This window comes from Rhinatrema bivittatum, chromosome 2 (genome assembly GCF_901001135.1).
Source record: "Rhinatrema bivittatum chromosome 2, aRhiBiv1.1, whole genome shotgun sequence".
Taxonomy (NCBI): domain Eukaryota; kingdom Metazoa; phylum Chordata; class Amphibia; order Gymnophiona; family Rhinatrematidae; genus Rhinatrema; species Rhinatrema bivittatum.
Window position 1 is genome coordinate 164568414 of NC_042616.1, and position 27333 is coordinate 164595746.

Below are 27333 nucleotides of genomic sequence, written 5' to 3' on the forward strand. Positions count from 1 at the left end.
GTTAATTGCTGGATAAATAAAAATGTATAGATTAGAAAAATGGAAAAGCCCTCCTCTCCAGCCCTGGAGAACAACCTATCCAATTTAATTTTGTCAAAAGCAGATGCACTAAAACATCATAGAGACTCATAGTAATGTATAATCTGCAGAAATGAATTAAGTATTCAAAAGATAACGTGTTCTCTTTGCTCTTGATTATTTAAAAGAAAAAACAGTTGCCCCCCCTGGAAAGATGAGCTCATTGAAGACGACCAAAACCTTTCACAGCCCAATCTGCAAAAAGTGCTGGAATGCAACCCAGGTGGAAATATGCATTACCAAGGAAGAAATCTGGAGAAGCGAGACAGAGCTCTGAAAGACACCTAACGGAGCTCCATGTCCATCAGGTTTAATTAAAGAGCTTTGTCTTCTTGCCATTAGGTGCATAGCATGTAAAGCATAATGAAGGTTAAATGGTGGCATTAATAGCTGCTAAATTTGCACTGGGATGTAAACCAACTGATTCATAAGCCAGTCATGTGTACGCTGCATCAGACAGGCCTGATTATACCTTTTATAAGATGTGGAAAGTCTTGTCCTCCATTCAAATATAGCTTGGAGATGGGGGAGTTCATATTCTCAAGAGCCTCTTCAGGCACTTATGGGAGGGGAAAATTACAAAAGAATTCTAGCTGTGCTAAATCATCTGTCTCTCCTTAAGAATACAAATTAGTATAAAATGTTTTTTTTAAACCTCACCCATCTGTTTATCTAGATGCAGGCAATACCCATGTGCATCTTTGATTACTAGAATAAATTTATGCTCTTCTTGTGTGGTTCTTTTATGTAGCAACATATTAAGTGCAGTTTGTAAGGCAATGAAGACCTCTTTGTTGCTAGCTGAAGAGTCAGAGGCAAAAATGTCTTTTCATTTTGTTCTGTTGCTTCTCCAGGGTAAGAATCTGCTTATCAGTTTCTCTCTTCCTACTACAAGCGTCAGCTATTATCTCTCCCCTTGGCACTGCCTTGGCTGTTTCCCAGAAAAGAGCAGGACTCTTGAGATAATCTGTCTAAATTCCTCAAACTTCTTCAATTTCTTAATTAACAGTTCCTGAAAAGTTAGGTAAAAATGCTGTTGTGCTGGAAATTTCCATTACCTCAGTCAGTGCTCCTGAGTTCTTGGGATAATACCAGCCCAGACTAGTGCATGGTCTGAGATGACCACGAGCCCTATATTGGAACCTACTATTTTAGAAAAAGCCTTTCTGATACCCCAGTGCAAGACAGTGATGATGAATGTGCTCTGGAGATGAGTGCAGTCTCTATTGAGCAGGTGCAATGTCCTCCATGCATTTAAGGGGGAAAGATGCTTACAAAGAAATGGAATGCCTTTATTTCAACCTAATTCTTCCACCTGTTTTGTCCAGTGAAGCATTCCCCATACGGCTAAATCCGTTCTCCCACTCCCCCCCCCCCCCCCCAATCAAGAGTAATCCAAGAGGTTTCTGTATTTTGGTCTAACAGGCTGGACAAGAATGCATGGTTATTCTATTTATTTAGAAAATGTATTTATTGCTTATGGAACACAAGTTATACTAAGCGGGTAGCAATTTATAACACGGACATTCTTAAGAATTAGACAAAAGACTCTGCAGTTTTAGCATTAAATCTTAGGTCTGGCAGCTAATTTTTATTAATGCTAAAAAATCCAGAGGAATGCATTTAAAGGTGAATTTTAAAAGCCTGGTGCATGCATTAATTAGGGGATGCGTGAATAAATCAGGCTCACGCACACTGAGCGGATTTTAAAAGCCGGCTAGATCCATGCCTATCTCCCGCAGCGGGCACATGGAGAAAGTTTTCAAAAAGGGGTGGGGAATGGGCAAGGTCTGGGCAGGGCATGGGCGTTTCGAGGTGTGAACCAGAGATTCGAGTGGAAATACTTTCACAATTTGGTGCGCAGTGATGCCCCCGCCACGTAACTTTACTTCTGCTATGGATGCCATGTTATTTATAAAATAAAGAAAACTAGGCAGATCTGCGGGGTTTTAAGGGTCAGGGATAACTGGGGGGATTGAATAAGAACATAAGAACATGCCATACTGGGTCAGACCAAGGGTCCATCAAGCCCAGCATCCTGTTTCCAACAGTGGCCAATCCAGACCATAAGAACCTGGCAAGTTCCCAAAAACTAAGTCTATTCCATGATACTGTTGCTAGTAATAGCAGTGGCTATTTTCTAAGTCAACTTAATTAATAGCAGGTAGTGGACTTCTCCTCCAAGAACTTATCCAATCCTTTTTTAGACACAGCTATACTAACTGCACTAACCACATCCTCTGGCAACAAATTCCAGAGTTTAATTGTGAGTTGAGTGAAAAAGAGCTTTCTCCGATTAGTTTTAAATGTGCCACATGCTAACTTCATGGAGTGCCCCCTAGTCTTTCTATTATCCGAAAGCGTAAATAACCGATTCATATCTACCCGTTCTAGACCTCTCATGATTTTAAACACCTCTATCATATCCCCCCTCAGTCGTCTCTTCTCCAAGCTGAAAAGTCCTAACCTCTTTAGTCTTTCCTCATAGGGGAGCTGTTCCATTCCCCCTTATCATTTTGGTAGCCCTTCTCTGTACCTTCTCCATCGCAATTATATCTTTTTTGAAATGTGGCGACCAGAATTGTACACAGTATTCAAGTTGTGGTCTCACCATGGACCGATACAGAGGCATTACCTCATTTTCCGTTTTGTTCACATTCCCTTTCTAATAATTCCCAACATTCTGTTTGCTTTTTTGATTGCTGCAGCACACTGAACTGATGATTTCAATGTGTTATCCACTATAACGCCTAGATCTCTTTCTTGGGTGGTAGTTCCTAATATGGAACCTAACATCGTGTAACTATGGCATGGGTTATTTTTCCCTATATGCATCACCTTGCACTTATCCACATTAAATTTCATCTGCCATTTCGATGCCCAATTTTCCAGTCTCATAAGATCTTCCTGCAATTTATCACAATCTGCTTGTGATTTAACTACTCTGAACAATTTTGTATCATCTGCAAATTTGATTACCTCACTCATCGTATTTCTTTCCAGACCATTTATAAATATATTGAAAAGTAAGGGTCCCAATACAGATGCCAGAGGCACTCCACTGCCCACTCCCTTCCACTGAGAAAATTGTCCATGTAATCCTACTCTCTGATTCCTGTCTTTTAGCCAGTTTGTAATCCATGAAAGGACATCATCACCTATCCCATGACTTTTTACTTTTCCTAGAAGCCTCTCATGAGGAACTTTGTCAAATGCCTTCTGCAAATCCAAGTACACTACATCTACCGGTTCACCTTTATCCACATGTTTATTAACTCCTTCAAAAAAGTGAAGCAGATTTGTGAGGCAAGTCTTGCCTTGGGTAAAGCCATGCTAACTTTGTTCCATTAAAACATGTCTTTCTATATGTTCTGTGATTTTGATGTTTAGAACACTTTCCACTATTGTTCCTGGCACTGAAGTCAAGCTAACTGGTCTGTAGTTTCCCGGATCACCCCTGGAGCCCTTTTTAAATATTGGGGTTATATTAGCCACCCTCCAGTCTTCAGGTACAATGGATGATTTTAATGATAGGTTACAAATTTTTACTAATAGGTCTGAAATTTCATTTTTTAGTTCCTTCAGAACTCTGGGGTGTATACCATCCGGTCCAGGTGATTTACTACTCTTCAGCTTGTCAATCAGGTCTACCACATCTTCTATGTTCACCGTGATTTGGTTCAGTCCATCTGAATCATCACCCATGAAAACCTTCTCCAGTACGGGTACCTCCCCAACATCCTCTTCAGTAAACACCGAAGCAAAAAAATCATTTAATCTTTCCGTGATGGCCTTATCTTCTCTAAGTGCCCCTTTAACCCCCCGATCATCTAACGGTCCAACTGACTCCCTCACAGGCTTTCTGCTTTGGATATATTTTAAAAAGTTTTTACTGTGAGTTTTTGCCTCTACTGCCAACTTCTTTTCAAATTCTCTCTTAGCCTGTCTTATCAATGTCTTACATATAACTTGCCAACGTTTATACATTACCCTATTTTCTTCTGTTGGATCCTTCTTCCAATTTTTGAATGAAGATCTTTTGACTAAAATAGCTTTTTTCACCTCCCCTTTTAACCATGCTGGTAATCGTTTTGCCTTCTTTCCACCTTTCTTAATGTGTGGAATACATCTGGACTGTGCCTCTAGGATGGTATTTTTTAACAATGACCACACCTCTTGCACACTTTTTACTTTTGTAGCTGCTCCTTTCAGTTTTTTTCTAACTATTTTTCTCATTTTATCAAAGTTTCCCTTTTGAAGGTTTAGCACGAGAGCCGTGGATTTGTTTACTGTCCCCCTTCCAGTCATTAATTCAAATTTGTTCATATTATGATCACTAAACTAGGGGACATTGGTGGTCCTCTGTCTTAACTGGGTAAACTGGGGATGAACTGGCATAACCCAAAGCTCTCTCACCTATTTCCTCATTGAACCTCACCAGCTTATTGGTACACTCTTTTAGTAAGGGGAAACAAAGGTTCCTTATATCTGTTTAATAATGTGGTGGATAAAGCTGAATTCTGGGATACACCTGGTGTAATCTTCTTGAAAAGGGCGCAGTCCTCACCTGATCTTTCTTGTTGGAATTGATTCGCCAAGAACTGATGAAACAAACATAGCACTATTTCACCAAGACCAATGCACTCTGAGGTCCATATTTACTGTACCCAACCATGAACATTGTATACAGCAGGATATAAATCTTTGAAATAGTTAAAATAAATACATAACTAAATATCCAGCTAACTTAGCTGGGATATTCAGCGGCACAGCTGTGCCACTAAATGTACCCAGAAAACTTTATGGTAGCTGGATAAATTTATCCAGCTAACTTTAGACCTACTCAATAACAGGTCTAGCTTATCTGTCTAATTTAGCAGGATAAGTCTAAATATTGCTCCTTATCCAGTCAGGTTAGCTGGATAATTAGCTCCTCCCCATTACTTCCTTATCCCACCCATCATTTAGCCAGACAACTACTTCAGCGGAGAAGTAATTATCCAGCTAAGTGGCAACAGCTGAATGTGGCTAGATATTCAGTCACCACCAATTAGCAGATAAGACAGAACTTATCCGGTTAAGTGTCACCAAATATTGGTCCCTAAGTGTCTAAGCAACTTAGCATGACACAAAATGTCAAAGGCTGCTGCCACATCTAATAGAACAAGTACCATCAAGTTCTGCCAATCAAGCACACATTGAAAAAATAATCAGCAACTGAGACTGACAAACCCTGAAACCACTTTGAAATGTATCCAAAATCGGATGTTCATCCAAAAACTCTTGACATTGTTTACACATTTTTCCAAAATCCTAGCTATATAGAGCTATAATTTGCTGGATCTTAGGTATGTAAAGTTGTAGTTTACTTCAAATTTAGCTCAACAATTGTCTTTTTTTTTAACTGCTCAAGGACACTGCTTTCTGCCAATGAGGCATTCACTATTGCTTGATGGGCTTAGCAGAAGTCTGTTTCTGATTGCGTAGCAACCAGTAAGAGCAAAGGTCAAGAGGTAAAGTTAAAGACAGAGGAAAAGATGGCAACAATGTCAGAGTCATTACTCTGAACAAAGTATCCCACCTTACCTCACAAGGTACAGATGGGTGCTAAATCACCATGTTTAGCAGAAAAAGCAGCCTTAGAGAGAGATACAGTAATCTGCAAATGACTCGCTGCCAATGGTACAAACTGATCTCCTAACATCTGGTTTCTCATGCAGTTTTTTGCTAAATTAAAGTGTTCTTGCGATCTATTTAAGAAATCCTGGAGTCTATATTTTTATATAGGTCCTCTTGGTTATAATAATAATAATTAAGCAATGCTACCTTATTACCCTCCTTGCACGCTTCATCAGCATGGCACATGTGTTGCTTAGCAGATAGGTATTCTTTTGAAAACCATAAAGGTGAATTTTAAAAGCCTGGCACATGGACCGATTGGGGGATGCACGAATAAGTCGGGCTCGACTCAAGTGTACCGACCAAATTTTAAAAAGCATCCAGATATGTGCATAAATGCCACAGTACGCACATCTTAAAAGTTTCCAAAAAGGGGTGGGAAATGGCTGATCTGGGCAGGGTATGGGCATTCCAGGGGTCTGGCCAAGAGATGTGCGCATAAATACTTAAGCTCCCAGGGGTAGATTTTCAAATAGCGCGAATTGGCCTACTTTTGCTGGCACATCAGGCGCAAGCAAAAGTACGCTGGATTTTAGTAGATACGCGCGGAGCCGCGCGTATCTACTAAAAACCTGGATCGGCGCGCGCAAGGCTATTGATTTTGTATAGCCGGCGTGCGCCGAGCCGCGCAGCCTACCCCCGTTCCCTCGGAGGCCGCTCCGAAATCGGAGCGGCCTCGGAGGGAATCCTCTAACGCCCTCCCCTCACCTTCCCCTCCCTTCCTCTACCTAACCCACCTGCCCAGCCCTGTCTAAACCCCATCCTTACCTTTGTCGGGGGATTTACGCCTCCCGGAGGGAGGCGTAAATCCCCGCGCACCAGCGGGCCTCTTGCGTGCTGGGACGCGACCTGGGGGCGGATACAGAGGGCACGGCCACGCCCCCAGACCGCCCCGGGCCGTAGCCACGCCCCCGTACCCGCCCCCAAAACGCTGCCAACACGCCCCCTAAACGCCGCGACGACCGGGCCCGCCCCCGACACGCCCCCCTCGGAGAACCCTGGGACTTACGCGAGTCCCGGGGCTCTGCGCGCGCCGGTAGGCCTATGTAAAATAGGCTCACCGGCGCGCAGGGTCCTGCTCGCCTAAATCCGCCCCACAGTGCGCACCAAGGTCCCCTGCTACATAATTTTACTTCTGCTATGGATGTCGTGCAAGCTATAAATAGAAGTATTGAGCCATTTCTGAGGGGGTTTCAAGAGCTTGGGGTAACTGAGGGGAGTGTAGGCTATCAAATCGGGGTGGGTTGGTGGACCTACCTCTTAACTGGGTGAACTGGGGATGAACTGGCAAACTGAAAATGGTGTGGGCGCGCACCCCTTTTAAAATCCCTGACTTGCACAGTAGAAAAGAGGTTTATGCACCCATGCGCCCGCCCATTTAAAATTAGATGCCCATGTGCATGCGACCAGGTTATTTTATAACACGCACATGTATACATGCACAAGTTATAAAACAGCTGCATCCCTGGGTGCGGGCCCACGCGCCCGCGCGCCAGTTTGAAAGTTACCATCATAGTGCACGCTGAGCATTAGTAGTAGTCTTTTTCTGTGTAGATGTCCTTAAAGGGGCAATTTTATCAAGTCACTGAGAAAATGTAAAATTAAATGACTCAGGCAGTACTGCTACCTCCTGAACTGCTGAAAGAGAATAAAACTGCAAAAACTGTTTCATACTCTTTAGCATCAGTGGGACCACAAAATAATTTTCTTTCTGTAGTGCCAAGTGGAATGTGACTGGAGAGAATAGCTGGTAATGTAAATGAAATTACAAAATGACCTGACCATAATACATTACAAGTGTTATGGGTGCAGACATTACATAAGCTTAGGCTTTCTCCACACATTTTCCCCCTCCCTGCAGGCTCTTTCTTAATCTTGTCAGTAATGAATAGTAAGAATTTATGAAACAGAATACCTACCCCTGCCTTTCTGTTGCTGGAGGATGAAAAGAAGGAGTTTCCCATTAAGTCTCTTTTCAGCTTACAATGTTCTTCATCATTTAAGTGTGTTCTCTAAATAAGTGCAATCTTTTTTCCATACGTTTAAAGGGATGCAGCACTTTTTCTCTTTTTCTAGGTTACTTCTCAAATACTATGCATTATGCAAGCCAATATGCAGCTTGAAATATTTGTCCACTACCATTTCTATATCAGTTCCCCTGCCCAAAAAAAATAAAATTGTATATAAATACTCTTAAAATTTTTAACAATTGTAAGCTTGGTCCGAAAAGTTAGTCTTATCCACCTCCCTCATTTCTTCACCCAAACCTGCTTCATGAATAACATCTAGTCAAAGAAAACAGTGAACTGTACAGAGCCTTTTAATAGATTTTTAGAGTCATGTATAATTCCTACAAGAAAAATAGATGTAAAGGATTCAAATAACAGTAACAGCAGCTGAAAAAAACTTATTTGAATTCTTTAGGATAGCATCTGACATTAGTCAAATAGGCTGACAAGCCTCCGTCATGTATCCCCTTGCAGCCAGAATCTCACAATCTTCATTAGCAAATTCAAGGAGATATAATTATTAAATTAGCAATGAACCAAAAAGAAAAAAGAGGGGAATTTCTAGAGCCTATATATTCTTAAGATTTCTCAGTAGCCCTGAGAAATACTTTCGGGCTGATACAGTAAAGCGCAGCCGGGCTTGCGCGCTTTTGAATGCAAATTAGATGCGCGTTTTAGGCGTGTAAGACGGTCGCGCGATTCAGTATATGCTCTAACACGTCCTTACCGCATGCTGAAAATGACACGTTCCAATTAGCGCCCACCGCATGTAGATGGTATGTTAATGGTATTTAATGACCAGATTAGCTATTCCCCTTGATACAGTAACGCGCACCCAAATTATTGCGTCTTTAACCTGCACATTTTCTGCGTCTTTACCCTCTATTTTTACCACCTACCCTGACCCTGGTGTTAGTGTGGTGCTGTGCTCTTGACAGTCAATGAATATCCAACAGACAGCATCATGGACCTCATGTATATATTGGCTTTGGCAATCTTTTTTCTACGGATGAGAGCCAAATTAAGAAATGCTCTGTGAGCGAATTCTAGATGGCCTATTGGAGACAACAGCCAACAGGAGAACCCGGCACAAAGACCGGAGGAGGTATGTATATGTGTTGTTTGTGAATATCCAATGATATCATTTTTCTGTCTGGGCGTCTCTGAGGCTCCGCAGGTCCAGCGGAGACACAGACGCCTCTACGGACGCCGGGAGAAGGACGCTACACCCGACCTTCCTCCGGCGTCTAGAATTAGGCATCTCTGGGGCTCCGCGGGTCCAGCGGAGACATGGGTGCCTCTATGGATGCTGTAGGGAAGGATGCCATGCCAGGCCTTCCTCCGGCATCCAGAATTAGGCGTCCCTGAGGCTCCACTTCTATATTTGTTAAATGAATAATCAAGATGTATTAGGTTATACTGATTTTCTTGTGTTGTTTTTCACACAGGCACAGTGGGACAGAATCATCCATGCATAGGTCAGGGACATCAGCAGACCAGGATGGGCCATCGGCAGACTTGGAAGTATCATTCGCCCACGGACAACTCTCTTTGGCATGTCCGAGTGAGATGTAGTCCGAACCTACCGATTGAGCTCATGGGCAATCCTGTTCCTCTATGAAGATCTGCGCTGCGACCTTGAGCCCTAGCCAATTGCTACCATGTTGTGCCAGGGTTGACGAAACATCTTGGTGCCTTAAATATTTTTGGTACCGGAAGTTTTCAAACCCCCGTGTCATTGTGGGTATGACACAGAACTCCTTCTCATGGCATCTGGCACAGGTCTTGAAGGCCATGATGAAGCGGATGAGGAAGTACATCGTGTATCCTATGGATCCAGTGGAGCTGCAACAGATCCGCAGTGGGTTCATGGGTATTGCAGGCCAGGAAGCTGAATGTGTTGGGTGTTATAGACTGAACCCATATTGCATTTACCCCCAGGTCGGAAGAAGAGAGTTCGTTCCGGAATCGCAAGCACTTCCATTCAATGAATGTTCAAGTCGTTTGCGATGCACACCTTTGGATTCTAAATGTTGTAGCGAAGTATCCTGGAAGCTGCCATGACGCCTACATTCTGGCACATTCATCTATGGGGACCCATTTCCCAGAGGGGAAGTACGGTGAAGGCTGGCTACTTGGTAAGTGACATCGGCTACGGCCTGGGATTCTATGTCATGTGTACAGGTTTGGGATGTTCGGTATACAATATGTGTGCAGTTATATATGTGATGCATTTAAGATGTTAAGCGATGTAAAGTTGTTTTTGATGCATTCCTGATTATTTCCCCTATAGGTGATGGCGGCTATGGCTGTAAGCCCTGGTTGCTAACTCCACTCCAGTCTCCACGCACTGCGGCAGAAAAATGCTACAATGAGGCTCATGGTAGTACCAGAAACGTGATCGAGCTGACTTTTGGAGTTCTGAAAGGACGATTCCGATGTCTGGATCACTCTGGGGGAGCCCTGCAGTACAGTGCAGAAAAGGTGGTAAACATAATTGTTGTCTGCTGCATGCTACACAACATTTGTCAGCGATTTGGTGTGCATGCAGGTAGCAGAAAACTTGCCGCCAGATCCGCCTGTGGAACTGGCAGCTGAGGCAGACAACACTGCAAGGGGGAATGATGTCCGAAGAAGGATCATCAAATCTTATTTCTCATGTAAGTTCTTAACTGTTATACATTCATTTCTCCATACTGATGTGGCGCTTTTATTGTAGTACATAGCTCTTCAAAATTCGAGATATAATCATTTTAATGACTGTTCAGGAGCTGTGATCCATCCATCAAACCATTTCCCTTCAAGCTGATCCATTCATCACACCATTTCCCAGCAAGCAGAAAAGTAGATTTAAAATAACAAATAATAGTGAAACAAATACAATTTTTTTGGAATTTTCCCTTGTCTTCTCTGTGTTTTCCATTGCATCATTTATAGTTCTTGAAGTATAAAATCAATAAATTGTGTTCCCATTTAATCCTCAATAAATTGCTTCCTTTCCTTTTATTATAGGTTCTTACGTAATGTTATTTCAGCGTCCATGATGCTCCATGAACCAGCGGAGACATGGATGCCTCTACGGATGCCGGGAGAAGGACGCCGCGCCAGGCCTTCCTCCGGCGTCTACAATTAGGTGTCCCTGCGGCTCTGCGGGGGTCCATCGCAGACATGAACGCCTGTACAGATGCCGAGAGAAGGACGCCACACCAGGCCTTCCTCCAGCGTCTACAATTAGGCGTCCCTGAGGCTCCACAGGTTCATCGCCGACATGAACGCCTGTACAGGTGCCGGGAGAAGGATGCCACGCCAGGCCTTCCTCCAGTGTCTACAATTAGGCGTCCCTGTGGCTCCGCGGGGGTCCATCGCAGATATGAACGCCTGTACGGATGCTGGGAAAAGGACGCAGGATGCTTGAACGTGGAACTCCATCCCCTGCGGCCATGCCCAGGTGGCCATTTTGTATTTGCTTTCCAGCTATTTCCCCAACTTCAATGATGCTGCGTGGGAGGCTTCCCAATTTTTCCGAGGGGGACGTCCGGCTCCTGGCCACCCTCATCATAGCTGATAAAGGACACCTTTACTTCCGCCCTGGGCGCCCGCGGGACCAGGACCGGGCCGATGAGGCCTGGCGGGCGCTCAGGGCACAATTCAATGTCCAGTCATCCTTGGTAAGTTCATAGGCCTCTGTTGTGGTAGGCCAAGATCTGGTTTATGTTGCTTGTAAGGTATGACACAGCTTATACTTCTAGTTAGCAAAAAAAAAAAAAACCAAGTTAAATTAAATTTTGTATTTTGGTGTTGTTGGGGGTCAGAAAACAAAAACTGACACTTGACTTGTTTGCTGAGTATTCTTTTTGCCTCAGCAACCTGTGCACTCTCTCCAGTTGCAAGTTGTGGGTGCCTTCATTTCCCATCACTTCACAATAAATTTCCTTCCGTGTTGTTGCTGGACAACATTCTTCATTTTCTGACTCTGGGATACCTAGTATTCTGATATTGAAGTGTCTGTCTGTTCTTTTTCATTGCCTTTTTTAAGAGATCTCATTTGAATAAAGAAACCTGCTGTGGAATCAATTTGCTCACTTATATGCATTTCATTCACTGATACCCTCTCTTTAAGCGATTTGACATAATCTTTCCGATTTCAGACTATGTTAGAAAGGTCAGCATGAATGAATTTCATCGCAGTAAAGAGGGTAGCAATATTTGCCTGGGTTAAAGAGAGCTCTGACCCATTGTCTAATACTGAAGGGGCAATATTTGAAGCCACCTCTGTGACTTTATTTTCCTTGTTTTGGTTGATTTTTATTGTCTCTTTTAAACTTTGCCAGCATGTCGGCCTAAGTGGTATTTCATTACTAGAATTTATAAGCTTGTATTGTTACTAGTAAGAGCAGCCATCTAAGTTTAAAAGCATTAATATCATGCATTATTATTATCATGCAAGTAACACTTTCCAAATCTGAATTCTGGGCTATACCAGACCCTGCCTCAGCTTAAAGTTGATTTTCTTCCCCATTTATTTCTAGCCTAGACCTGAGGCTGGGACTCAGCCAGAAGCTAGGTCATCATGCCTAGGCCTGATAGTGGAGACCAGCCCAAGGATGGGTTCCGGTCACCAAGACCCTGGTCTAGGCTCGGATATGATGCCAGTACCTAACTGAAGCCAGATCCTAACATTGAGGCCAAGGCCTGGGCCTACAACAAAATGGCGCCATCCACTCTGGAGGAAGATGCCTCACTAATGTCATTGTGGTATGTCCTCTGGGTAGAGGAAGAAAGTAAAGGCATGGCTCTGCCCAAGAACATTATAGGGCTGGTAGTCTGTTCAGGTTTTTATGTTTTTATATGACTGTATTGTGCTGACATTTATATTGTTTTATGATGATGCTGTGAACCACTCTGATCAGTTTTCTGCATGTGCAGTATAAAAATGTCTGGAAATAAATACATTTTTGGTCACCGGATCAAGAAAATAAAACACTGGAAGGCCTGCTCCTGGCCCTCTAGGCTGGGCCTAGCCTATGCCTGGATCTCAGTGATGGGATCTGGCTTTGTGCCAGGACTAGTGTTGAACCTAGGCCTAGATGCAGGCCCAGGTCCAGGTTTTAGCATTAGGACCAAACCTTGACTGGGCCCAGGTCTGGGCTTCAGCGACCAGATGCTAGCCTTGGGCTGGACCCCGACATTGAGGCTAGATCTAAGCCCAGACCCCTGACCTTGGTGATGTGACTTGGCCTCAAGCTGGACTATGGTGTCATATCTGAGTGTTGGTGACACGACCCAATATCAAGTCTGGGCTTCGGTCTGATTTTCCTTTTACACTGTAAAACTGAAATAAAATGGAACGAATGAAACAAATGAAATTGAGGTAGCCATAAAACAAACCAAGGAACCAAAACATTTTTTGAGACTGCACATCCCTAGGTCTCAGGCTGTCAGACTCTACAACTAGCTCTGCAGATTTCACCTACCTGAATCCAGCTTCAGGGTCCCCTAGGTAACTAGTAATGAGAGCTGGCTAATTTAGTCATAGTCTCTGGATAAAAATTTCCAAAGGGGTTTCATACGTAAAAATACTTTTTTCTCCCAGATATGCTTTTTTTATTTTTATAAGTTGAGAGTACACACATGTTTCCATTTCATGAATACATTTTGTCAGTGGAAAAAAGAGTGATCTGGGGGTGTTCATGAGTGGGGTTCAGAAGTATGCACAGTAGCTGCTGTTTTGTAGGAAATACTGAATATGCTTATACATTACTGAATATATTCATGTACTTTTACACCTGCTAATTGGCTGGCGTTGAGAAGAATCAGACTTGTCTGCTGACTGCATTTTTTGAGTGGGAGGTCTGGGTGAATTGATTGAGATCCACTGTGGAGTGCTAGAGGCTCTAGGTGAACTGAAGGTGTATTGGGTGAACTGGTGGAGTGAATTGGGTGAACTGTGGTAAGTATTCTCAAAACGGTATTTGCATATGCTTTATAAAATATCTGCTTCCGCATATAAATTGGAGTTATTATATGTACATTTCTTTTTCATGCCTAAAGTATCCACGTGTATGTTTATAAACTAGGTAGAGAAAGTTTATGTGTTCTTGCATTGGAAATATTCGCGCATACTAAAACATACGCACATACTTCCAGAGCAGAACTATGAGGTATTTTATAAACCGTACAGCTCCCACTGCACATTTATAAAATACTAGGATAATCTCCACACATCCACTTAAATATGCAAATGATATACCATGAATAGGTTTGAAAGTTAGGCCCTCTAGTTCTAAAACAGCAAGAAATCTGGGGCCCGATATTCAGCACCACTTAGCTTGACTTATCCAGTTGTGGCTATGTTTGAATATTTGGCCATGTTTAACAGCATCTACATAACTGGATAAATAGTTATCCGAGTAGGCATTCCAGGACACGTGTTGCGTCCGTCGCTGCTCGACACCCTCACTCCGCCCTCTTTACCTCTGTGGCGATTCCCTCCGGGTCTGATGGATGGCTGGCTGCCGCGGTGTCTCCATGCCGTCTCCCTCCGGCGTCCCCGGACCAGCTCGATGTTGCAGATCCGCCATTTTGCCTGATGACCATGGGCACGCGCGCGCGCTCTGATTGAAGTACCAGCAAGGGCGCGAACCTCAGGGGCGTCCCCCTGAGATGACGTCATCCGCTTCCAATATTTAAAGGTCTCTAATTCACTATCCAACTGAGTTAGCAAGGGGATTGCTTCAGCTTTACTCCCAAGCTACTCTGCCTCCTCGGACTTACCAGAGGTACCCGCTCCTCGGGGGCCTCGCTCTTTTCTTTACTTTCAGATTACAGATAGGAACCGGTACTCGCTCCTCGAGGGCCCATGTTCCTGGACACTCTGAAGATTCTCTACTGCCTGGAAGCTATCGCTGCTACAAACAGCAGCTCTCTCAGAACTTTCCCTGGAACCAGGTACTCGCTCCTCGAGGGCCTAAACCTTTCTAGCTCCTGAGCTTCCTTGAGACCTTATGTGAGTTTTATCATCTAGTTCTGTTCATGAACCTTGTCTACACTGCCTACTCACTTTCTACAGTTTCTCAACAGCTCAGCCATCCTGGATCGCAGTTCCAGTGCCCGAGGGACTACAGCCCTGCCGAGCATATCAGCTCACTACTGCCACCTCTGGTGGTTTCCAAAAACCTGTCTAATAAAAGAACTAATGTGTGTCTGTCTCCATACTCAAGCCTAGCCGGTGGTCCCTCTCAAGATATCCTCCTGGGGGCGCTGTCATCTGCCACTGGCCCAGGGATTCACCACTACTATCTCAGATTCATAACAGATTGTTAACTCCTCACAGAGAACCCTAACAGATTGCTAATTCCCAGCATAGCGGAATATACAGAATCTGAGACACTACAAGATAGCTGACTCCTCCTTCTTAGGAGCCATTCATTCAGATTGCTCCTCCCATCTAACACCCAGCTTTCTTATAGATTTACATCAGATTGCTAACTCCCTAGCAGATTCTCAAAAGATTCATAACAACATGGCTACTAATCCAGCAAGGGACAATATTTTTCAAAATGATATTTTGATTGGTACAAGATCTAATTATTGTTATGGCTGATGGCTCACGGGGCTGACTCGTGAGCCGCCTCACTCACCCCCGATGCCGCCAGCTCCTGACACAGAGAAGTATGGTACAGAATCCATCGAGAGGCCCGAGAGGCAGAAATCCCACCATGTTGCACCACCCTCAGCTCTTCCTAGGTTTGTGCACGCCCGACATCCAGCATCTTAAAGGGCTCATGGCCGGAGGTAAGCCAGGAGCCCCTATATGACATCATTGGCTTCCTCCTACAAAGAACCCTTCAAAGGTGCTTCAGGTGCCTCAAAAACAGATCTACTGATATGCCTTGAGCCTCAGTGCATTTTGCCATTGTTCCAAACCCAGCTCTACTTCCAGATTTGCAGTGACCTCTTTCACCAGGTTGTAACAATGGCAGCGGGAGTTCCCCACTGCTTCTCAATGCTCCAGCAACCTTCAGTAATAGCGGCTTCAGCAGCACCATGGACTCAGCTCTACTTCCAAGAGCCAAATGGAAGTGCTAACTGTTGCTTTTTCCAATGGCAGCCTGACTGACTCCAAAGCCGCAGTCCTACTGCACTCCTCCTATGACCACAGCAACAACAATGGGGCATATGCAGCCAGCCCTCACTTTATTATCCAGGACATCAGTGTCAGTCTGAGCACCGCTGAGGAGGCATCTGTGCCCTCCAACTCCTATAAGTCTAATATATTTCATTGTTCACACCTAAATCAGAGAGAGCTAGAGAATTAGGCTATCATCCTAAATGGTGGCTCTTACATTAAAGCATTTTTAATATGCTTTAGTATCCTGAAGTGAATGTGGGATCTATTAAAGGGTGTTGTCTTTAATGAATCCAAGTTCATGCCAGTGACATGTGTTACCATAGCCAGTAATACATGTATAATACCTGTGGTGATAACTTACACGTTAGCACTCCCATTCCAAACTTATGATTGTAAAAGGGGTACATGATCCCAAATATGATACCACCCCAGAAGATACTCTCCCTCTCTCCCAAGTAGAAAGCTGTTCAACAGATTCAAACCCCCCTCCCCCAATGATATGAAAAACCCTGTCCCCTGGTAATAAACTCCATTCACAGTAGAAGTACCCCAAAACTGCCTTGGTGTCAGCACATCCAAGTTCTTCCTTCTCAATGCACCATTAACCCAGAAGGACTTGTTCAGGCTCCCAAGAAAAGGAATGATGCCCAGTTGTTCCTGCCCTGCTGATGGCAGAATTCAAAATGTTGCCAGCTGACCAGTGGCTCTCCTTTGCCCTGTGTGAAGCAAAGGAAAGCATCAAGTAAGGCTGTGTCATCTTGAATTTTGGCAATGTCAGGACAAGTGTGACTAGGCATCACTTCAGATCCTTGGGAACCCAAGCAAACCATTATGGTTTAAGAAGGGGCTAAGGGGGAGGAACCTAAGGGGGTCCAGACCAGAGGGATTTGGGGTTCTTCTACTGGGGGTGGGGTTTATCATTAGGGGCAAGATTTCATAAGATGGCTGAAGGGGTTGAATCTTTTGAGACAGGATATCTTCAGGGGGCACCCCTTTTGAGGTGTAGTTAATTTTCCAAGGCTTATCCTAGATCATAAGCTTTATTGCAGTTTATGGTAAAGTGTTTTAATATTCATGAGGTGTTTTGTATGCATTTCCATGTGAGACAGCTCATCAATATTTGTCACATTAGACTGAAATTTTCAAGTTAGCCATAATGCTTACACAGGTGTTACAGGTAATGCATGTTAATGCCTTTTTAACACATATTAAGTGACAAATTCAGTATTTGACAGACATTAATACATTTAGGGCCTGGTTTTCAAAAGTACTTTACATGCATAAAACCCTGTTTTGTAAGCATAAATTGCATTTTGAAAATCAACCAGAGGTTCCTGCAGATAAGAGTTTGCGCAAAACCAGATTTTAGCCCTATGCAAGCTGTTTGAGAATTACCCTCTTAATGTGCCTTAATAAATAGACTCCTTTGAAGAGGCTGTGTGGGTTAAGGAAAGAATTATACTGCATGTCAGGTGTGGACTTAGACTTTCCTTAATTTGCAATTAACGCCACCCCCTAGGTGGCAAACCTTTTTCTGACTTAATTATCCTGTGTTAAATTCTGCACCACTTACACTTATGGCACCCTGATACATACAGACAGGCTTCCTAAAAGCTCATTGTTCTTTACCAGCATTCCTATTACTACAATTACACAGGCTCCCATGATAATACGTATCTTGATGGCAATAATGCCATTTGTCATGTCTTAGACACAGTAAATGAGTACTATAAAATATGAGGTGTTTTTTTGTACGGTAAACACATTATTGCACTTTTGTAGTTTTACCCTTAATGCAGAGTAGTCTCCTTGCCGCAAAAAAAAAAAAAAAAAAAGATTTGTGAACCAGAATTTCAAACTGCACTCTAGAAACATCAAGCATTGCTGCTATGATAATTACAGTGAATGTGATCTAGCCATGGAAAATTGTATTGGCCAATTCAAAATGAATTTCTTATTAACTGACAGGAGGCAAAGCAAGTAAGCAGGGAAATATGAAATAGCACAAAGTGAAAAGTTTCACTGAAAAAAAACAGGAGTTTAGTAGAAGACATGCAAAATCCATCTCAAATTCAGGAACTGGCTTACAGCTCAAGTTTCCTTGGCACAAAATCTGAGCTGCACGGAAAATAAATATTTTGGCTTGTCAAGGCCCTAGATATATAGGACTTTTTCGGAGAAGGGAAATGTTTCTGCTATAGATTCAGCTGATTATAGCTTGGGATATTACCGGTAATTTGATATGCCGAGTCTTTCCACATCACTTCCCAAAAAGGGAGGATTTAATGTTGTGAAATCCATCTAAAATAAATAGAGCACACAGAGCTACTGGCAAGGTACATAGTAACAAGAAAGTTTGGGTTTTCCCAAATACATGTCACAGCTTCTCTGCATATCTGAACTTCTATAAAGTTGTCATTTCATCTGATCATTTTAAAAAGAAAATAAGAGTAAGGTAAGCTGTGATTTTAATAATTCTTTACTTCATTTTTCTAGTATAAGTGCAGTCATTAAAGCACATAACTGTATAATTTGATGCTTTATCTGATTTTGTTTATGAGCATAATATTGCATTAATAGATTACAAATAATTTCATACATTTGGAAACTTACCATAACAAATCAGTTGGAGTTATTTTTCTGAAAACTAGAAATAGAGGGGTAGATTAGAAAAAAAAACCACACACTCGTGTCCATGTGCGCTCGGTTCCTGGCACGCGCACATGGACACGGCAATTTTATAACATGCGTGCATCAGTGCGCGCATGTTATACAATCTGATTCCTGCACACATGTGAACCGGATTTTAATATCTGCGTGCACATGTGCGGGTGGGTGGCCTCTTCTTCGCCTGGGGGGGGGGGACTTTTTAAATTGCGCGTGGCGACACGATTTGCCTTTTTTCCCTACAGACGTAAGTTCTGCTGGCACACACTTCCCCAGGAAGGGGCCTAATAGCTGCTGTCCCAGCCAGACCCCTCCCTGCCCAGACCATGCCCCCGGCCCGCCCCTTATCTCTCAGCCAAAACTGCTGCATGTACCGGGGATACATGCACGGACAGCCATTGTTAAAATGCACTCGGCGTGTGCACGGCCCAGCCACGCACGGGTCCCCCAGTTTTATTGCGTGCAGCGCTTTGAAAATCTACTTGAAAGGCAGCAGTGGGCATCTTTATTTTCATTCTTGAGTGTTTTCACCTGGCAAACTGTGGTCCTGCAACAATTTAAAGAATCTGCTACACAGAAGGATCTGCTACACAGAAGTTTAAAAGAAAACTTTCAAGAATTTTATGAAATGAAGATAAATTAGGCTTTATCAGATTTACTAGTGTGTGCTGAAATTATGCACTAACAGTGTTGATTAGTGTAGTAATCGTAGTAAAAAATATCTTTACATCAAAGCAACATCGCTGTCACCAATAATATTTCTGATGATTTCTATTTGATTCCTTTTGATTTGGGTGTGTCTGATCATTCTTACCTTTAGCGAATATTGCGAAATAAATTTCCATTTTTTATATTGTGGTCTATCCTATGCATTGCCCCTTGTTTAAGCATGTCTGTCCTCCTCAAACATTCCTGCTTGCCCCCATTCATGCTTCCTGGGCATTCTGTGTGACATGAGTTATGCTGAACAGGGTTGTCTCTAAGTTTTGTTTCTGTTTTGTTATGAAGCACAGCTCAGGGTAACTAACATTAGAAAGAATACCTTAGCAAAATGAACAAGGAAAGTAGTAGAGATGTGAATCGGAACCGGAATCTGATCGGTTCCGATTCAAATCTTAAAATTTTTATCGTCCGGCCCAATTGGATTTTTGTTTATCGGCTGCGCTCGAGCCGATAAACAAAAAACCCACCCCGACCCTTAAAAATCGACCCCTTAGCTTCCCCCACCCTCCCGACCCCCCCAAAAACATTTTAAAATTACCTGGTGGTCCAGAGGGGGTGCGGGGAGCGATCTCCCGCTCTCAGGCCATCGACTGGGCTAATAAAAATGGCGCCGATGGCCCTTTGCCCTTACCATGTGACAGGGTATCCGTGCCATTGGCCGGCCCCTGTCACATGGTAGGAGCACTGGATGGCCGGCGCCATCTTTAAAATAGAATGAGAATATACAAAGCTCAGAAAAGAAGCGCTTACTGGAAGTTCCATCACTCAGGTTTGGTCAATTGGGCATTATAAGATACAGGGCTTTCTTGGCTGATCAGTCTTCTTATTTGGAACTCTTTGCCAGATCACTTATGAACCATTGAATCGAATGACATGTTTAAAAAGATCTTAAAACCTTTTTTGTTCAGTCAAGCATATAATAAATAGCAACAGGATTATGAGGTGTATCTCCTGTAACCTGACTAGGCTGAATACTAAGCCTAATTTGAGTTTATTAAAAATTGTAGCCCGCTTTCTTCACAAGCACAAAGGCATTTAAAGTGGATTAAGTGGATTAAGTGGATTAAGTGGATTAAGGGTCGGGGTGGGTTTTTTGTTTATCGGCTCGAGCGCAGCCGATAAACAAAAATCCAATTGGGCCGGACGATAAAAATTTTAAGATTTGAATCGGAACCGATCAGATTCCGGTTCCGATTCACATCTCTACTACTTTCCTTGTTCATTTTGCTAAGGTATTCTTTCTAATGTTAGTTACCCTGAGCTGTGCTTCATAACAAAACAGAAACAAAACTTAGAGACAACCCTGTTCAGCATAACTCATGTCACACAGAATGCCCAGGAAGCATGAATGGGGACTGTCGTATCAGTATCCCATTAATTGTATATTAATGTTGAATACACCGAGACATTTAGTGGTATTTTGAATAATCAAGCAGGAAAAGTGCAGACTAAAGGGGTTATTTTCTAAAGCCAGCGCACGCGAAAAGTCCCTTTTTGCGTGCGATAGCTAAAAAGGGGCGGCGTCTGCCCCGGAAGAGGAGGAGTCGGGGCGGACGCCGCAAAGACACCGTGGACGGCGAAAAGGTAAGGAGCCTTTTCGCTTCCAATTTTGCACCCAATAGCACCACCTTTTACGATGGCGCTATTGGGTGTGAAAGCGGAGGTGCAATCGCTGCCGGCTATCACAGGCCCGCTCCCTGCTTTGCCCCCCGCCCCCCCTGCACTGTGCGATTCATGACTCAGCGGTGTTTTAGAAAATATAGGCCTAAGATTTTAAAACAAGTGCACATGCATCCATACAAGAAACATATCAGGATACAAGTGGAGAAACGCTGGAATTTTCATATGTTGTAAAATACACCAAGGGGTAGATTTTAAAAAAATGCGCGTTCGCGTACTTTTGTTGGCGCACCAGTCGCAAACAAAAGTACGCTGGATTTTAGTAGATACGTGCATAGCTGCGCGTATCTTCTAAAATCCAGGATCGGCGCGCGCAAGGCTGCCGATTTTGGGCAGCCAGCGCGCGCCGAGACGCGCAGCCTGCCTCCATTCCCTCCGAGGCCGCTCCGAAATCGGAGCGGCCTTGGAGGGAACTCTCTTTCGCCCTCCCCTCACCTTCCCCTCCCTTCCTCTACCTAACCCACCCCCCCAGCCCTATCTAAACCCCCCCTACCTTTGTCCACGGATTTACGCCTCCCGGAGGGAGACGTAAATCCACGCGCGCCAGTGGGCCGCTGGCGCGCCGAGACACAACCCGGGGGCGGTTCCGGAGGGCGCGGCCACGCCCCCGGACCGCCCCGGGCTGAAACCACGCCCCCGAAACGCCGCGTCCCGCCCCCAAAATGTCGCGTCGATTGGCCCCGCCCCGACAAGCCCCCGACAAAAAACCCCGGGACTTACGCGAGTCCCGGGGCTCTGTGCGCGCCGGCAGGCCTATGGAAAATAGGCGCGCCGGCACGCAAGGCCCTGCTCGCGTAAATCTGGGCGGATTTACACGAGCAGGGCTTTTAAAATCCGCCCCCAACTGCGCACGTAAGATGCGCCTGATTTTAAGAGGCAACTCGAACACAGCTAACACACATGTATTTTCTATAGGAATATGTCAGTGGATTTTAAAACATGCTTGCACAAGGCAAATTCCCAGTTTTCCAATTAATCACCAGTTTGCCCAGTTAATATCAAGGTCTCTCAGACCCCTCTGATTCTTAATCCTGCAATCTCCTCTGTTGATTCAGACCCCTCATCCTGTCCTGTAAGCCCTAAAACTTGAGATCTGCAGACTTGCTCCTCATCAGGAGCAGCAGTAAAGTTATATGGATATCTCACATATGCACGCTTTTCAGTTTTAGAATATGGAAGTACGCATATATGCCTTGGCCCTGCTCTGAAACAACCATGCCCTGCCCCTTATCCAAGGCCTTATTCCTCATGTGTGCATGGGTACATACACACATATTTTATGACCACTTTGCTCATGTGTGGCCTACCTACGAGCATCTGTGGGCATTTTTAATGAGCAATGCTTTTAAAATTGACCTGCATATGTTTTGTTTCATTATTCTTATGAGCTGTTATTTTGTTAAGTTTTTAATCATTATATATTTTTTTTAATATTGTTATCCACTTTAAATGCCTTTGTGCTTGTGAAGAAAGCGGGCTACAATTTTTAATAAACTCAAATTAGGCCACAATTCCCCTGTAATTGCAGTTTGGCAATTTATTTTTATATACAAATGTTCATGCAATTTCAAAATGGTATGTCAAAAATAGGAGGCCGGGCTTGCTCACATCGCGCTTCCGTCGACCAGCTCCGGGCACCCCTCCCTTGCGGCTGGAGCCAGTTCACGACATCCTCAAGCTCTCTGCGTCATCGGCGTCCTCGGCAATGCCCCTAGGTGCACACGCGGCTGACGTGCAGCCCTTTAAAGGATCCAAGGCGAGAAAACCCGCGGGGGCCTTCCGATGGCGTCATTTAGTTTCCCTAACCCCTACACTAATACCTAAACCTCACCTCGAGTTACTAGGTGGGCCTCCCATAGAGATATATAAATACCTATCTAGCGTGCGGGTATTATGGCTAGTCTGTCTGTCCGTCTCTCTGTCTCTGTCTCCATCTCTCTCCTCAAAACAGCATGTGCAAATATCCTCCCCTTTTTCTCATTTGCATCACACCAAACGTTATGGTGCTTTCGCATGCGTTCATGGCGTTTTTGCATGCGAAAACGCCATATAGCTCTTTGATAAATGACCCCCTTAGAAGCCAAAGTTTTCAAGTAAAAATTCACATAAATTTAGAAAACCTAGGATCCTAAATTTAGACCTGCTATTCATTTGCCTAGATTTAAATTTGGTGCCTAGTACTGAAAATCAGTGCTAAGTTCCTAACTTTGTTTCTGTGCTCTAACTCTGCCCCTGTAGCCAGAGCTGTAACCAGGCCATTTGGTACATATAGCCAACTGAAAAAGTGCACCCTTATCCTGTACATAACATCTATAACATACTGAATAAATAAAACTGAGAAAACAGAGGCCTACATGGTGGTGACGTGAGCAAATGTGGAGGAGGTGGACTTATGGGCTACTCCATGCAGGTGTCCCCCACATGCACAGTGTTCGCAGTGGGGTGGGTCAGCTGGGAATTACTCAAGGACATAGATAACTGCTCTCTTATCCTCATCCTAAATTAAAAAGAAAATATCTCTGTCTCATTTACAACTTCATTATTTCACAACTTTTTACATTACAAAAATATATTAATTCATATTAATGTAGAATTGAGATAGACCATCCTATCAAGAATTTTTTTAAGTTTATTTTTTGCTCTATAAAACATATACCACAGAAAAATAGACAATTATACCTTCACAGCTGAAGTACAATGTATATATTATACAAAATAAGTAACAACAACACAAATTCTCCAGTACTGGGTGAGAAGGAGGGCTGAGAGAGGGCAATGAAGGAGAGTTGGGGAACTGAATAGCAAAGGCAGGGAGAACTGGAGAGAGAGAAGAAAGGATGAAATCTAGCTATTAGTGAATAGAGTGTCAGAGAGATGACTTGAAAGGGAAGTATCAACATTAGAGACAGATGTAAGGGAGGAAGAGAAGCAGAAAGGAGGAAGATAAGAAACAGAAAACTTGCAAAAAACATATTCAAAACTTATGTATAGCAAATCTGCATACAAAGCACCCCTGACTCCCAGGCCTCAAACACCAACATCACAATCAATGAAAAGGCAGCACTAAAAATATTATACCAGGCCCTAGATACCAATATAACCCCAACTGGGAAAACAGGAAAAGCTGGATCCCGACAAAGAAATAATACCACACCTCAGTCACACACATAGAATACAGAATAAGGGACCACAAATTAAATATAGAAATAAATTTAAGAACATATGAACTGTCATACTGGATCAGACCAAGGGACCATCAAGCCCAGCATCCTGTTTCCAACACTGGCCAGTCCAGGTTATAAGTACCTGGCAAGTACCAAATCTATGCAGGCAAAAAAAGAACTGGAAACTCCCAGAGGCCTGATTCTGCATGTAGGGAAACACTGAAGAAAACCAGAAAGTGCATTTCTTCCTGTACTGTACAAAATACAAAAATATCAGAGTTGTACTTTCCCTAAGATGAGATATTCCAGTCTCTAAACTTAAAATAAAATGGTTAATACTTTTACTGTCTGGGTTTTTTATTTTTTCTTACTTCATTAGTCCTGTTTTTTTTCTGCCTTTAGTGCCTTCCTCTTCTCCATTTTCTCCAAACTCCTTTTCCAGAGTCTCCTTTTCATTTTCTGTTTCTTCTCCTGTTTGCTTCTCTTCCTCCTCTACATCTGTCTTTGACATTAATATTTCTTTTTCATCTAATTTCTCTACCTTTCTATTCACTCATAGCTATATTTCACTCCTCATTCTCTCTCCAGATCTCCATGCCCCTACTATTCATTTCTCTAATATCCTTCATTGTCTCTCTCAGCCTTCCATCTCTCCATCATTGATTTCCAACTTTCTGACTCCCATGTCTTACCACACTGCTATCTCCTTTCTGGGTCTTTCACCTCCCACCAACCCAAAACTCTCTCTCCAAACATCTGCTCTCACTCAAGCTCTCCTCCTCCTGTCTCTTTACCTCTACATCCTTGCCATTTCCCAAATCTTTTGTCTTCCACATTTCCTCACTCCTTCCCATCCTATTCTAGGAGCATGTCTACCTCTTGTACCACCATTGTTTCTCCTAGTTCTCAATCTCCCTATTTTCATCTCTTCCCTAACTATAAGCTCTCTATCTCATACTTTCACCCCCTTCCCAGCCCCCCTCTCTCTTATTTTAACCCCCTACCTATTCTACCTATTACATCTGTGTTCTCACTCCTTCCCCAGCTTCATGTTTCATCCTGTCTTTCACTTAAACTTTAGTCCCCTATTTCCATTCTCTGTACTCATCACTTCCCCAGTGTTCATCTACTTTCTTCTGTCTTTCATCCCCTCACCTGCTCAACTTCCTTCCCTGTTACTCACCAATTCCTCTAGCTCTAGTTCCTTTCTTCTCTTACTCTCTACCCAGCTTCCTATTCCTCATTTCCTTCGCTCTCTTCTCAGGCCCCCATTTCCACAATCTATCATCTCCTTTCCAGTCCACCAAGTCCTTCACACCATCTCTTGCCCATTCCTCACCTTTAAACCATCTCACACCCCTCTACTTACATGTCCTAGCTGTATATCATATTCCCTATTCACAATACCTGATCCCTGTCCTATACTTCCTAAATCATAATCCCAGTTGCCAGCCTCACACACCAGTTCCATCAAACTCAACTCAATTCATTGTTCATTCACCCAATTACCCAGCCACCACTGACCTCCCAATTGCTACTCTCCCTACATACCTACTCCAATCTTACAGTCCCCACAAACCCCTCCCACCCGATATTAATTTCCACTCTCCCCCTCAATGGCCCAAGTGCTCCTCTCCCTACTAAATTCCTCAGTCCCCACCCACCTCACCTCTCATTTGACACTCTTTACATTCCCAAAATCCCAATCATTCCCTACCCAGTCCTCTATTCACCAGTCACCCCTCATCCCAAGCCCCAGTTACTTTTCTCCCCATAAACCCACTCACCCCAATCCATGTTCTCCACCTTCCCCCCGAATCTCCAACTCCCTGTTCATTCCCTCCCACTTCTAATCTCCCAGTCCAAATGTTCCCCTCCCAACCCAAATCCTCAGATACTTATCATCCCCTTCATAACCCTTAGTCACCACTGTGGCCCCTACTGCTCCAGGTTTTGCTCTTCCCTTCCAAATTCCCAGTCTCTCCCTCTCTACCTAATGCCCTAGGTACTGATCTCCCTCTTTCCTCACAGCCAAGCCCAAGCTAGAAGAAAAGTGGAACTGGTTGCTTTCCCTTTTTTCTGCATGGTTCACAGTCTAAGAAGCAGTTTGAACCATGAAATTTATCTCAGATATTTAGGGAGTTCTACACATTTCAAATGGTATCTTAGAGTCTGAACCCCATGGTGGGGGGGGGGGGGGGGTGTAGGAAAAGCAACCAGGTCCACTCTTCTTCTTCTGGCTTGTGCTGTGCCATAGGGAGGAGATAGCACCAGCATTTTTTGCTGGTTTTGTTTTGTTGGTGGTTGCAGATTCTTTAACCTCACATTAGCTGAAACTTAAGGGTGAGGCAATAGAAGAGCACTTTTTTTGGCCCCATGGAACACATTAGAGTTGGGGGTTAGGACAGAAGCCCAAAGATGCCCTTAGATGTACAATGCCCAGGGCAGGCATTCCTCTCTCCTTCCCTGCTTTCCCCTCATCCCGACAATTTCTGGACCCTTGGGGTGGCACATCGTTACAGAATCCTTAGAGCAGTTGTGCTGTGGCCTTAGTGATATTAGTCATTGGCTAGCTACAGCTATGCCTGTAGCCACCCACTTTTTAGGTTCCTAAATTTAGGAGTCTAGTGAAAGTGGGAGCCTAAATTCAGAGACTCGTCCTTAGTAAATTTTCAAAAGAGCCACCTTATGAGCTTAACTGCAAAAGATGTAGGCCTAAACACTTTGAAAATTGACCCCAACGTGAACTACGCACAGTCACAACAGCCTGCAGTTGTACAATTATACTTACAAAATAATTTGCCAATTCCTCACAGTTAATATCTTCATCAGTATAATTAACTTCAGCAAAACATAATAATTACATTACTATCACAAACAGCTCTTTTGGTTGATTTAGTGCCGATTCTAGCATACTTGAAAAGTATTTCTTTCCAGCTGTCATAATAACTTTCTGATAGCTTTTTAAACAAGCAAAACAATTTTCCTTACTCTGATGAGATTCTTTAGTTGTGCCATTTATGTTCAAGTTGTCTTAACCTCCTTTCTGCCAAAATCTCAGCAGAAAACCAGAGTGCTCCCAAATATAATGGTTTCAAAGGAGCAGCTATAGCCAATGATTAAGAATAGGCGTGAGAAGAAGTAACAATTTTGTTCCATTTTTCATTTTGTTTTTGTGGAGGGGTTCCCCATGAACTTAGTT

At 43.5% G+C, this 27333-nt stretch overlaps 1 protein-coding gene across 1 annotated transcript in view; it reads left to right on the forward strand.

Moving 5' to 3' along the window:
• Positions 1-18226: 18226 nt before the first annotated feature.
• LOC115084234 (metalloreductase STEAP4-like) overlaps positions 18227-27333 on the forward strand; it is a 63805-nt gene continuing 54698 nt past the window's right edge. The window contains exon 1 of the mRNA XM_029588824.1: positions 18227-18352. The gene's annotated coding sequence lies outside the window, so the exon portion shown is untranslated. The remainder of the gene's footprint in view (positions 18353-27333) is intronic.